This window comes from Schistocerca gregaria, chromosome 7 (assembly GCF_023897955.1).
Source record: "Schistocerca gregaria isolate iqSchGreg1 chromosome 7, iqSchGreg1.2, whole genome shotgun sequence".
Lineage (NCBI taxonomy): Eukaryota > Metazoa > Arthropoda > Insecta > Orthoptera > Acrididae > Schistocerca > Schistocerca gregaria.
In genome coordinates, this window is record NC_064926.1 from 320,887,488 (window position 1) to 320,902,961 (window position 15,474).

A 15,474-nucleotide genomic window follows, 5' to 3' on the forward strand; every position below is an offset into this window, starting at 1 on the left:
ACTACGCTGCTGCGGCCAACAGTCAGGTTGATTTGCCTATGGTACATAGTACTATACGTTCAAGTCTATGACGTGAATAGTAAATATTAAAACCAACTTCGATCAGTCGTCATGAGAGAATTATTAAATCACGTCTCGACGACATTGCGTTCACTGCTCCACAGTTTACTCTGTGTGACGTCGGGAGACGAGAACAGCTGACACAGTTTTGTGAAGACGTGCAAGTATAATCTTTCTCAAAACTACTATTGTCTAACGACAATATCATTGCAATTTCTTGCAATCATTATTATTTATTACGGTTTGAACTGTGTTATAAGCAAGAATTTAATACACACGAAAATTAACTTCTAGTACAAACAAATCATTATATTTGCTTGACAACTGCTTCTAATCAATATAATTTTTAAAAATGTGAATAAGGTGTGTATGTTGACGTGTTTTACTGTAGTTAAGTGTAATAACTGCGCATAAAAACTAATTTGTGGTAGGAAAGACTAATGAAAAGACTTACGTAAATATGGTAAGTAAGTTGTCATATTTTTGTCTGTTAATGGGCATTATGAGTGTAAACTAACTTGGTCCACATTACAGTCAGAGACCGAATTTATAATCCACTGAACAAGCAAACAATTAACCATCATCTGCGAATAACTCCAGGGAATGATGGCCGATAATATCGAAAACCACCGATATCTCGACCAGTAACAGTTCCTGTCACTTAAGGGCGTTATCCAGTTTGTGCCTTGAAAATGACAGGGGTTTACATATATAAACATCGAACTTCTGACGAATTTATCCACCTGCATTCTCGCATGTTATTAGAGCCTACAACATGGTGGGAGAAGCTTAACCTCTCTTTCGCCAATATGTTGAACATTATATTCCACATAATTCAAAGGATACAAAGCCCTAACCAAAAAGGTTAGGAAGATCTAATTATTATATATGCAATTGATATGTTAGCAGACACATTTTTTTAAACAATGAGTTTTTAAAACGTCACTTCCATCTGAGTCTGTTTCCGAACAATCTAATTGTAAATTTACGATGATAGGTTCAAGGCTTATATCCACCATCATTTCGCTGTAAAATTATTCCTTCTCAAGCTTATCAGCATGCCGCACACACTGTGCCCACGCTACAGCTGGAATGTTGTCTATCGCATCACGCACAAGCGATTCAGTGAATTTTTTTCTCCCATATACTATTATCCTCTGCCGAAATCAGTTCCATGGGGCTACACTGACAGCGACATGTGGTAAACGCAAAACTGTGTAACCCCATTCACGTGAAAGGAAATCAAGTTCGTCCGTATTGTCACGTGAATTCTACAGTATAAATTAACGAGCTGCAGGAGATCGGCGCAAGTCTGGTTTATATTGTACTTAATACTTTTATTTTTAAGCCAGAGGAAAATATCCGCTTTTCTGGTGTTTATACTTGATTTTCTCTCTCTAATAGTAGAATCATAACTGGCAATGACCGATTTCAAAGCAAGGTATGACAAGAATTGTGAATCACGTCACGAAACTGATGGCGTTCATTTCCGGATGGTAGTCACTGCTGTTTTTCTTACATGTAAATACAAGTTTAATCTCAGAAACAAAACCAGAGGAAGAGTCAGCATGCAAAATAATTATCCGAGAACTTGTTCCTATGAACACTTTAAAACCGCCAGTACCATATTTTGCAGAAGACCTTCCTGTAACTCTTCTAACTGGCTCATGTCTCATCTAGGTAGTACACTGTTCAACTACCTCCGTCTCTTGTACAGTGAATCTTTATGTGGGATGCAGTTCGTGCTGCACCTATGTCACTTCTTTGAACTAAAAAATCTCTTCTTCACGTATCTGAAACCGACGTATTGTAAAATTCTTTACATTGACGAAGTGCTTATCATTGAAGCTATTTTTCGTCTGCGTAACCGTAACACGTTTTGGTCTTGTCTGGCACTCATCATTCACATGGAGCACATTACAACACCGTTGTCAGAACTATACATTTGTGTTATAGTCTTCGATGCTTTCCAACCAACCGAAACCAGCTTTTTATATGGTTCCTACAGCTCTGACACTTTCGTTTACAGTTCTCTTGCTGACACCACATGGTTCTGGAGTCCGTTCTTGTGTCTTCAGCTGTCAACAGTAGGAGATCTGCTTTCAAATTCATGTTTGAAAAAAATTATAAATGTGGTAAATAATCCCCCTCGTCTGATTGTGAAGCACTTCACATTTATTGCCGTCACCTGGCGATTTTTAATCGCAGTTAAACATTTACAGATATACATTCACACCTATAGAGCTACAAGAAAAAAAAGGAAAAAATAAAACTGAAAGTGGAATGAATAATTCAGTTCTGGCGAAGTATGGCATCAGTGCAGCATGTAAGAGCGAAATTCTCGCTATCTAGCTGTAATTCGCTGCCAGGCGCTCGGAAAGAGAATGAATATTATTGGCTGCCAGTGGCTAGTGGAGGGAATGCGCATATCGGCTGAAAATCGGGCCGCCTTCCAACACGACCCGGATTTTAGTCTCCTATAAGCTGTCTCCTTTACAGATGAACCACTCTTTCCTAAAACTTAGCTGAAATCGACCATTCGCCTTCGCTACTACAACCCCTATATTCTCTTTCCATTTCATACTATCTTGCACCATTACACCTAGGTATTTAATCATCGTGACGGTATCGTGTATAATGTGTGTGAAATCTTATGGGACTTAACTGCTAAGGTCATCAGTCCCTAAGCTTCAACACTACTTAACATAAATTATCCTAAGAACAAACACATAGACCCATGCTCAAGGGAGGACTCGAACCTCGGCCGGCACCAGCCACACAGTCCATGACTGCAGCTCCTAAGAACGCTCGGCTAATGTGACGGTATCAAACAGCGCACTAATCATGTTTCCTGTCCATTAGCATTAACTTATGATGTCTAAGTTGAAACGTCCCCTTAGAAAAATTATACATGACTGTACTTAAACTGACACACAATATTTTTTTTTTTTTTTAGCGCAACGCAATCTGACTTTCAATAATCCCTACAAAAGAATGGTCCTGACTAACATTAACCTACACCTTTCACAAATCACTTACCTCACAAAAATCTTCCTTACTCGAACTACTGCAATACAGCAAACGCCACTACTGCCAGCTAAATAAATGATTCAAACTACGGAAGGCACTAACAACTGATAGGCATAGATAGCAAATGAAAGATTTTAATAGAGAACAAACAATGTATTTACCTTAATAGTTTTCAAAAGTCATAATATATATAGCAGTTCATGACATCCAGTCTTACAAATTTCAAAACTCTGCCATTTCTCTCCCCACATCCACCTCTGCTCGCGACTCACCTCCAACTGTGCTACGCTACCCGCTCTTAACATCCAGCTGCCGCTACCCAACACTACAATGGCAGACAACAATGCAAACTAGCACAGAACAGCCAGTGATCTTTATACAGAACGCTACGTGCCGTTACCAATATAAAAACCTAAACAGCCTACTTACATAGCCCCCATGCTCCCCACAAAAAATTTTACAAATTGTTTTGGGCACTGGCCAATACAGATTTGAAGAAATTTTCATAATTACAATAACAAAGATATCCAATGCACACACTTATTGATACACTGTTGGTCAAAAAGAAAGATTATCTCACAGTCCATAAAGACAGACCTGACCATTGATCACAGTATTAATTACAATTTTATGCACAAAGTCTGAGCAGTAAAACAAAGTGCACACAGAAGTAGTGGATTTCCATGCAGTCTTGAAGAAGTAGTGTCGGCCTTCCAACGGAAAGACAATGCTGACTCTTGACATGCAGTCAGGTAATGGGCAACAACAGAGAAAATCCACAGCAGAGTCAGTCGATCTTTTGAAGAATATTGCTAGGTTCATCGTCACAGAGCAGACCCGCTGTAGTCCTAGTAGAGATTACGGTAGTGGTGGGCCACCAGAGGCGCAGACCACCTTCAGTCCTTGTAGAAATAATGGTAGTGGTGGGTCATCAAAGATGCAGACCCACTTTAGTCCTTGTAGAGATAAGGGTATTGGTGGGCCATCAAAGATGCAGACCCATTGCAGTCCTTGTAGAGGCGGTCACCATCCATCTATTGCGACTGTGCAGGTGCACAATCTCCATCGAAGAGTCTTGCGGAAAAAAATAGCAAGTCCATAAACCACCACTTGTGCATGCACAAAGGTTTTGGAATTGTCCTTAGAACCAGCAATGCTGTTAAGCAGTCCCTTTCTGACTTATCAACACACGTGGAAACACTAACAGCCCTTTTTTTTTTACATATTATGCATATACTATGACCAACAGAAATGTGTCCAGTGAAATGAATGCTTACAGGTTGCTTAATTTGCTGAACTGGTGTCAATTACAATATTATAACATGAGAATACAATAAAAAAGGTACTAAATGTATCATTAAAGAACATAACAACACAGATAACATTTGTGGTAATACGGTCTTCAAAAAGAATCGAACTAACACATACATCAGTGTTACAGGAATTATGACATAAGTAAATACATAGAAGATCAGAATAACTTTTGAAACATCAACTTTACACATGAGCATTAAAACAAAACAGAATAAATAAAGTCTAAGCATATTTACAAGGTCAATAACATATTATCAGAAAAATTCTAAAACATAAATCTTATTAGCTACACATACAGACAGGAAAAACACAAATTCACATAAAGTAATAACACAAAAATACAGGACAAGGTTTGTTTTCAGTAAAACATTTGTTACTGCAGTCCAACCCAAAACTTCATTCCATAGATATTTTGTCTTATTTCAACATTTGTTTCCCTCAAAAAAATCCTATCCAAACATGCTTTCTGTATTTATATGTTCACATACACTCCTGGAAATGGAAAAAAGAACACATTGACACCGGTGTGTCAGACCCACCATACTTGCTCCGGACACTGCGAGAGGGCTGTACAAGCAATGATCACACGCACGGCACAGCGGACACACCAGGAACCGCGGTGTTGGCCGTCGAATGGCGCTAGCTGCGCAGCATTTGTGCACCGCCGACGTCAGTGTCAGCCAGTTTGCCGTGGCATACGGAGCTCCATCGCAGTCTTTAACACTGGTAGCATGCCGCGACAGCGTGGACGTGAACCGTATGTGCAGTTGACGGACTTTGAGGGAGGACGTATAGTGGGCATGCGGGAGGCCGGGTGGACGTACCGCCGAATTGCTCAACACTTGGAGCGTGAGGTCTCCACAGTACATCGATGTTGTCGCCAGTGGTCGGCGGAAGGTGCACGTGCCCGTCGACCTGGGACCGGACCGCAGCGACGCACGGATGCACGCCAAGACCGTAGGATCCTACACACTGCAGTAGGGGACCGCACCGAAACTTCCCAGCAAATTAGGGACACTGTTGCTCCTGGGGTATCGGCGAGGACCATTCGCAACCGTCTCCATGAAGCTGGGCTACGGTCCCGCACACCGTTAGGCCGTCTTCCGCTCACGCCCTAACATCGTGCAGCCCGCCTCCAGTGGTGTCGCGACAGGCGTGAATGGAGGGACGAATGGAGACGTGTCGTCTTCAGCGATGAGAGTCGTTTCTGCCTTGGTGCCAATGATGGTCGTATGCGTGTTTGGCGCCGTGCAGGTGAGCGCCACAATCAGGACTGCAAACGTCCGAGGCAAACAGGGCCAACACCTGGGATCGTGCTGTGGGGAGCGATCTCCTACACTGGCCGTACACCTCTGGTGATCGTCGAGCGGACACTGAATAGTGCACGGTACATCCAAACCGTCATCGAACCCATCGTTCTACCATTCCTAGACCGGCAAGGGAACTTGCTGTTCCAACAGGAGAATGCACGTCTACATGTATCCCATGGCACCCAACGTCCTCTAGAAGGTGTAAGTCAACTACCCTGGCCAGCAAGATTTCCGGATCTGTCCCCCATTGAGCATGTTTGGGACTGGATGAAGCGTCGTCTCACGCGGTCTGCACGTCCAGCACGAACGCTGGTCCAACTGAGGCGACAGGTGGAAATGGCATGGCAAGCCGTTCCACAGGACTACATCCAGCATCTCTACGATCGTCTCCATGGGAGAATAGCAGCCTGCATTGCTGCGAAAGGTGGATATACACTGTACTAGTGCCGACTTTGTGCATGCTCTGTTGTCTGTGTCTATGTGCCTGTGGTTCTGTCAGTGTGATCATGTGATGTATCTGACCCCAGGAATGTGTCAATAAAGTTTCCCCTTCCTGGGACAATGAATTCACAGTGTTCTTATTTCAATTTCCAGGAGTCTATTTCTTACCTCATTATTTATTTTCCATTATCTTACCTCATCAGTTATTTCCAAGAAAATCCTACCTAAACCTGTTGTCCCTAAACCCTACTTCTTTGTTCATATCCTCTTTTAAATACTTTTTGGCCAAACCATTTTCTTATAGCTTCTCAATGTATTTCTTTCCACAACTCGATCTCTTATATAGCCTACCCCATGCTAAGCTAACTTATATCTACTGAGCTCAGATGCCACATTAAGGGGCGAGGTAATGCAGCAGCGCAAAACAATTAGCACAAACAGAAATGATAAAAAATGCAAATTCGCAAAGCAAGCAGCATAAATTAGCAAAGCAAATGCAATATTACAACTAATATAAGGCAATGCGCAGCAAACAAGAAAAATAAATCCGTTGTAAAACTGGCTTAACAGAGTAATACAAAGTCAAATTCAGTAACATTATGTCTAGCAAACAGCAGCAGCAAATGCAATAACTTATATCTAAACATGACAAAACTCAAGCAGAAAAAATATTATGGTAAAAATGGCCATATTTAATACATATGTCACATCTTAACACTAGGTTGATGCATCACCTTAACTTACACTACTAAATAAGTTACCCAGTCATTGACAAAAATTATGTATGCAATTCCTGTGAAGGAAGATGTCTTTTTGTGCTCCCTCGGTTTTTTGAAGTAGATTATTAAGTTATTATTTACGGGATCTGTAGGCATAAAATATTTATATTAGTACATCTATAAAATTTTATTTTAAGCAATGCTGCAGTGCAGCTAGAAACTAGATATTAAACAAAAGAGCAATCTCTCAACTGCAAAGACAATAGATATAAAATGTTTCTCATCATTTCATTAGGAATTTTAGTAAATATCACAAATTAAGAGCTCCACAGTGTAATCATATGTTTTCAAGTTTGAGCGTGTCGTATTTGCGATCCTTTCGACAAAGAAATGTCAATAGCGACGATAGTGGCCTCTTCTTTTTCCTCCACCTAATGGCTTTCTTTTGTCAGACGACTATCTCTCAAAACCTACCCTTAGAAAAATTATACATGACTGTGCTTAAACTGACACACAATATTTTCTTTAGCGCAACGCAATCTGACTTTTAATAATCCCTACAAAAGAATGGCCTTGACTAACATTAACCTATAACTTTCACAAATCGCTTACCTCGCAAAAATCTTCCTTACTCGAACTACTGCAATACAGTGAGTGCCACTACTGCCAGCAAAATAAATGATTCAAACTACGGAAGGCACTAACTACTGATAGGCATAGTTAGCAAATGAAAGATTTTAATAGAGAACAAACAATGTATTTACCTTAATAGTGTTCAAAAGTCAAAATACATATAGCAGTTCATGACATCCAGTCTTACAAATTTCAAAATCCCGCCATTACTTTCCCCACATCTACCACTGCTGGCGGCTCACCTCCAACTGCGCAACGCTACACGCTGTTAACATCCAGCTGCCCAACACTACAGTGGCAGACAACAATGCAAACTAGCCACAGACTGCACACAGCACAGCCAGTGATTTTCATACAGAGCGCTACGTGGCGTTACCAATATAAAATCCTAAACAGCCTTCTTATAAAGTCACGTGTACCCTCTTTCTGTTTTTATCTTTTTAGGTCATCTGTCGTCTGACTGGTTTGACATGGCCTTCCAAAAATTCCTCTCCTGTGCGATCCCATTTCAGAGTAGCACTTGCAAACTACGTTCTCAATTATCTGCTGAATGTATTCCAATCTGTATCATCCTCTACAGTTCCTGCTCACTACAGGTTCCTCTAGTACCATGGAAGTCATTCCCTGATTCATAACAGATGTCTTATCATCCTGTCACTTCTCCTTGTCAGTGTTTTCCATGAATACTTTCCTCTCCGATTCTGCACAGAACCTCCTCATTCCTTACCTTATCAGTCCACCTAATTTTCAACAATTGTCTGTAGCACCACATCTAAAATGCTTCGGTTTTCTTCTGTTCTGGTTTTCCCACAGTCTGTATTTCACTACTATAAAATTCTGTGCTCCAGACGCAAATTCTCAGAAATTTCTTCCTAATATTAATGGTCTATCCTCGATACTGGCAGACTTCTCTTGGCCAGGAATGCCATTTTTGCCAGAGCTAGTCTGTTTTTGACGTCTCTGTCCATCATTGGATAATTTGCTGCCTAGGTAACAGAATTCCTTAACTTCATCTACTTTGCAACTGCAGACCTGTTGTTAAGTTTCTCGCTATTCTCATCTCTCCTACTCCTCAGTACTTAAGTCTTTCTGAAATATACTCACAGTCCATATTCTGAACACATTACATTGTTCATTCAATTCAGCATCTCGTGTAATTACACTCCTGGAAATTGAAATAAGAACACCGTGAATTCATTGTCCCAAAAAGGGGAAACTTTATTGACACATTCCTGGGGTCAGATACATCACATGATCACACTGACAGAACCACAGGCACATAGGCACAGGCAACAGAGCATGCACAATGTCGGCACTAATACAGTGTATATCCACCTTTCGCAGCAATGCAGGCTGCTATTCTCCCATGGAGACGATCGTAGAGATGCTGGATGTAGTCCTGTGGATCGGCTTGCCATGCCATTTCCACCTGGCTCCTCAGTTGGACCAGCGTTCGTGCTGGACGTGCAGACCGCGTGAGACGACGCTTCATCCAGTCCCAAACATGCTCAATGGGGGACAGATCCAGAGATCTTGCTGGCCAGGGTAGTTGACTTACACCTTCTAGAGCACGTTGGGTGGCACGGGATACATGCGGACGTGCATTGTCCTGTTGGAACAGCAAGTTCCCTTGCCGGTCTAGGAATGGCAGAACGATGGGTTCGATGACGGTTTGGATGTACCGTGCACTATTCAGTGTCCCCTCGACGATCACCAGAGGTGTACGGCCAGTGTAGGAGATCGCTCCCCACACCATGATGCCGGGTGTTGGCCCTGTGTGCCTCGGTCGTATGCAGTCCTGATTGTGGCACTCACCTACACGGCGCCAAACACGCATACGACCATCATTGGCACCAAGGCAGAAGCGACTCTCATCGCTGAAGACGACACGTCTCCATTTGTCCCTCCATTCACGCCAGTCGCGACACCACAGGAAGCGTGCTGCACGATGTTCGGGCGTGAGTGGAAGACGGCCTAACGGTGTGCGGGACCGTAGCCCAGCTTCATGGAGACGGTTGCGAATGGTCCTCGCCGATACGCCAGGAGCAACAGTGTCTCTAATTTGCTGGGAAGTGGCGGTGCAGTCCCCTACGGCACTGCGTAGGATCCTACGGTCTTGGCGTGCATCCATACGTCGCTGCGGTCCGGTCCCAGGTCGACGGGCACTTGCACCTTCCGCCGACCACTGGCGACAACATCGATGTACTGTGGAGACCTCACGCCCCACGTGTTGAGCAATTCGGCGGTACGTCCACCCGGCCTCCCGCATGCCCACTATACGCCCTCGCTCAAAGTCCGTCAACTGCACATACGGTTCACGTCCACGCTGTCGCAGCATGCTACCAGTGTTAAAGACTGCGATGGAGCTCCGTATGCCACGGCAAACTGGCTGACACTGACGGTGGCGGTGCACAAATGCTGCGAAGCTAGCGCCATTCGACGGCCAACACCGCGGTTCCTGGTGTGTCCGCTGTGCCGTGCGTGTGATCATTGCTTGTACAGCCCTCTCGCAGTGTCCGGAGCAAGTATGGTGGGTCAGACACATCGGTGTCAATGTGTTCTTTTTTCCATTTCCAGGAGTGTAGTTCAAAAATGGTTCAAATGGCTCTGAGGACTATGCGACTTAACTTCTGAGGTCATCAGTCGCCTAGAACTTAGAACCAATTAAACCTAACTAACCTAAGGATATCACACACATCCATGCCCGAGACAGGATTCGAACCTGCGACGGTAGCGGTCTCTCGACTCCAGACTGTAGCGCCTAGAACCGCACGGCCACTCTGGCCGGCATGTAATTAGTCTTCAGTTACACTCAGGGTAGCAATGTCATCATCGAAGCGTATCATCCTTTCACCTTGCATTTTAATCCCAGTCCTGTACCTTTCTCTTACATCCATCATTGCTTCTTTGATGTGCAGTTTGGACAGCAGGGGCGGAAGATTACCTCCCTGTCTTACACCCTTTTTAATCCGAGTATTTCGTTTTTGGTCGTCCACTCTCATTATTCCCTCTTGACACTTGTATTTAATGTATATCACCTTTCTCTCCCCGTAGCTTTCCCCTATTTTTCTCGGAATTTTGAACGTCTTACCCCATTTCACATTGTAGAACGCTTTTTCCAGGTCGACAAATCGTACGAACGTGTTTTGATTTTTCTTTAGTCTTGCTTCCATTATCAACCGCGATGTCAAACTTGCCTCTCGGTTCCTTAACCTTTTCTAAAGCCAAACTGATCTTCATTTATCACATTCTCAATGTTCTTTTCTATTCTTCTGTATATTATCTTTGTTAACAACTTGGATGCATGAGCTGTTAAGCTGACTGTGCGATAATTCTCGCACTTTTCAGCTCTTGCGTATTCGGAATTGTGTGGATGATATTTTTTTCCGAAAGTCAGATAGTATGTCACCAGACTCATACATTCTACACACCAAAGTGACACTACCCCCAATGATCTTAGAAATTCTGGTGGGATGTTATTTTACACTTCTACCTTATTTGATCGTAAGCCCTCCGAAGCTCTCTTAAATTATGATTCTAGTACTGGATCCGATATCTCTCCTTAATCGACCTCTGTTTCTTTTTCTATCACTTCAGACAAATCTTCCCCCTTATCGAGGCCTTCAATGTACCCTTCCCACCTATCTGCCATTTTCTCTGCATTTAATAGTGGAATTCCCTTTGCACTCTTAATGTTATCATCCTTGCTTTTAATGTCACCGAAGGTTGTTTTGACTTTTCTACATGCTGAATCAGTCCTCCCGATAATAATTTCTTTTTCGATTTCTTCACATTTTTCATACGCCCAATTCTATTTATTTCATTCCTCAGTGACTTGTATTTCTGTATCCTTGAATTTCCCTGAACTTTTTTTACTTACTGTTTCATAGATCAACTGAAGTATTTCTTCCGTTACCCATAGTTTGTTCGCAGTTACTTCTTTGTGCCTCCTAAAGTCACTCAACTACGGAACCTTCCCATACATACCGGCATCATATCTGGGGGGCTCCTGACGATACCATTGTCTCTGATGAACACTTGCCATGGAGGACAACATACTGTGTTCTACTAAGAAGTCTTCGAGCCACTGACATATCTGTCAACCTATTCCGTGCAGTGTAACGGAAAATGCACCCTGTCTCTAGAAAGAGGATTCAGCACGAAGACTAAAAGACTGGATCTTAAAAATATGTGAGAAAGGCAAGCCTTCGAGTACACGACAACCTTTAATGTCAACACGAAATGTCGACGACGCCGTTAGAAAGGGATCTGTTGAGGAAAGGTGACTTTTTTAAAATCTTATTCGCTGCCATTTATATCTGACGCGCTACCGAATGACCAAGAACATTTTCTCAAAGTACTAAGTTGTTCGTGTACATAACATGACGCTCCATGGATGCTTAGTATTTCAACGAAGTTACAGCTTTGTGTAAGAGCTTCGAAACAAATCTATTTAGGGCACAGAAATTCTTAAAACTGATAACTACCTATTAAGAAATCTCGAAAATAGGAAGATAGGAAACGGTTTATATTTGTAGATAGCCACCTCTTACTTTGTCCAGGAGAGAGTACATCAGAAAGACTTCTAGCAACCAATCCATAGGGTGTCCATACTTGAGAAGGAGAACCACTGGTAGGAATGACGACAAATTTGAACATTATGTTATTGATGGAGGAGCACGTCATGAAACAAAAAAAGTAGAATTTGACCAATAGATAATACTGTAAGCATCAGAATATACATACCAAAACGCGCAGCATACTTCTGCTCCTCAGTTCACGTCAGAGATATTCAACACGACTGTCTCCTTTAAGGACCGCGCGCTGCTGAGAAAGCTGTTTCACAAGGACTTCCATTCAGCGGCTGCCTTGCAGAAATTACGGAAAATCGAGAGTATGAGAAAAGGCACTGGTCCGGGATATGGACAATATGATAAAATTCCTAAAAGGCAGGTTATTTTGAACTGCGTTGTAGCAGAGGGAGGAAAGCAGTCGATCCGACATCCGTCCAAGATGTGGCCACTGCATTGTAGGAGGGGTCTAGCAGTGGTGCCAAACATGCAGTGCATTGGGCCAAACGTTGCACATGCCTGCTAGCACAGTGCACAAAGTCCAACGAAACATCCTGCATTTCTATCCGTACAATATCACCAATGTTCCGAAATTGTTTCCTGCTGAACTGCCAGGAAGACAAACGTTCGCTCTGGAATTTCTTGTTCGTACGGAAGAGAACAATGAACGGCCATGGACAGACGAAGCCCATTTCCACCTCCAAGGACCTGTCAACACGCAGAAATTCAGAATATGGGCAATGGAAAATCTAAGATCACATAAGCGTGACCTCTGCAAAGGTGCCTGTGTGGTGCCGGTTGACGGCATTATTTACCGCAGTGCCGTATTTTTTCGAGCCCTGCGGGTCCTGTTACCTGTACGGCAACCGGTAACGATGTGAGAGTCTTCCGAGCAACAACGTCATTCCTACGCTTCAACGGCGTGGATGTGTGGGTAGGATGGTTTGTAATGCACAGTGCGTCAGTGCAGCGGTTACTGCGGAGGAAGTACTGGCATCATCAGCCGTCATTCCACTACAGTCCGACCATAATCTCTTTGACTTCTGGCTGTGACGTTATCTGAAAGATGACTTCCGCGCTCCATTTCGAACTCAGCTGAACTGGAGGCTCCCACTGCGCAACACCTTCTGAACGTGACACGAGACACTTCAGTCTGTGGTGGAACATACTGTTCTCGATTTCAGCTTGTGGCAACGGTGGCCATCATAATACAAATGCCTTTCGCCCGTCTTATGACAATTAGAAACCGATGTCAATTTGCTCTTTATGCGGTTTCGGCCTCATGAGAATTAAACACTGATGTCATTGTTGTTTTGTATGGGGTTTTTGGCCTCAGTGGCTTGTCGCAAAAGTGTCCAACCGCCGACGCCACACGGCAACACACAACCGTCGTGTTGGTTGTCAGCTCAGCCCCTGCGACTACACGGCGTTGCGACTCCGTCATTTGCAGCGCCATTTGCAGGCGTCTTTGGTGTACAACGAGAGCATAAATCACAAGAGAGGTCGCTCATACCACGAACCTTCTGCTGCCCGCCAACGTCAGGGGCAGCCTATCAGGAAGAAGTGTGGCTCGGCCATGTGTGTACTTAGAGCAAAGTCCGCGCCGGTCAGGGCAGTTTGACGCAGATAGCCAAGAGAGGAAGTCTGCTCCGGATGCAGCACAGCCGACCACTCGCCTCCGTCGCCTCCAAGGGACCTCTGAACCTGCTCGTTGGTGTTCTGCCACTCACTTGGCAAGATTGTAGAAACTGTAAACTCGTACATACCGTAACTTAGATGCCAATCTGTCCAATGTGCTTCACTCAAGGGGAGCGAGGACTTAAACATTTGACAATCAACTTGTAGAGGACGAACTATGTCTGTAAAATCCTTCCTTTCGTTGTTTCAATTACTTTCCATTAGTTATGAACTTATTTCTCTGTTATTAAAGAGTTATGAAGTTGGTCACTTGTTTCTTTCGACGGTCAATAATGTCCTTTTGAGTTAAATTCATTGTGTTCTTATATAGAGAGTACGAACAACATGCTCCTGTGTTTCTTGTAGAACAGTTCAAAGATCAGGATACTTCATTCGGGGCAATTACTAACAGTGTTTTCCTATCCTTGCCATGGGGGATGACCTCATGTAACAGTACAACAACTGTTGACTGTCGAACTTGTGCAGTTATGCTTACTCAACAGCTCGGATGACGTGATGTGGAACACAAACCACACTCGTCGTATTGCGATTCAGCTGTCATTTGTACCTGATCCCATGTACCTTAAAACGCTTACAGCGCCACCTTTAGTATTTATTTTTCCAAGCGTCAATAATATGCTGTACACATTTGACGTTATTCTGAGCAGTGGTTACTGCATAATGTATTGTTCTCTTTTTCGTGGCACTCGGGTGTCAATCATCAATAACGTTCAATTATGAAACTACTAGCATGTTTTATTTTAGTATTAGAATCTCTTTGACCTCTAACATTTGTGGATGTACGTGTCCTGTGAATCGTCCATCCGAAAAGATCTGCGTCCGATTTTATTCCAGGCGGTTAAGCGACATCAATGCAATAACTACGGTAACGGCCTGAACTAACAACTGTAAAGAACCGACGTGCATTCGATCAGTCAGCAGTGAGCAGGCGGTGTGAAGCAGTGGACGTGCGCAGTGTGTTAACGTTGTGCCACAAATCAAAGTGGCGCAGCATCCTATAGATCAAGAGTTGACAACATTCTGCAGAATGATTTGAAGAAGAGAAAAGTGCGTGCAGAATTTGTCCGTATCTCCTGAACAAAACAATGGCACTTGGACGCTTTCTGCGACGTGACTGAAATGGAAAACGCTGGCAAATGGTGTTATCAATACGAAGCTATCAAATAACAGCAAAGTGCAAAAAACTGCGTGAAACCTCAACACTTTGACGACATAAGCGACATTTGAGCCAATGTGACTCGTGAGTTGAACAACATCGAAAGAAAAGACTCATCCGACAGTTTTATATTGTTTATAAACATTCTGTGTGTTGTCCTCAAGGACAGCTGAATCATTAAAACCACCATCTCAACATTTTACTATTTTTCACTAACCCTGTCTCAATACTTTTGGGGCTGACGGGATATAATGAAGAGATCAGTACTGTCCCATGCCCAGAATGTAAGATTCACCTGTGTTAATATCTAGCACTTCCGGTGTATCTCGTAGCCTACGTCAGCACTTTCTAGACCTTATCCTAAGTTGTCTTCACCCGCTGCGACTTCTACTATTGTGTGCCTCACTAGAACAGTCTGAGGAATCAATCGTCGCCCATCCTCGTTGCCGCTTAAACTCTTGTAGCTGCCACCACTCATTAAGCACTGCTCCCGATATCCAGTTTGCATCGTCATAGGACTCTGTTATGTCGATGTGTGAGCG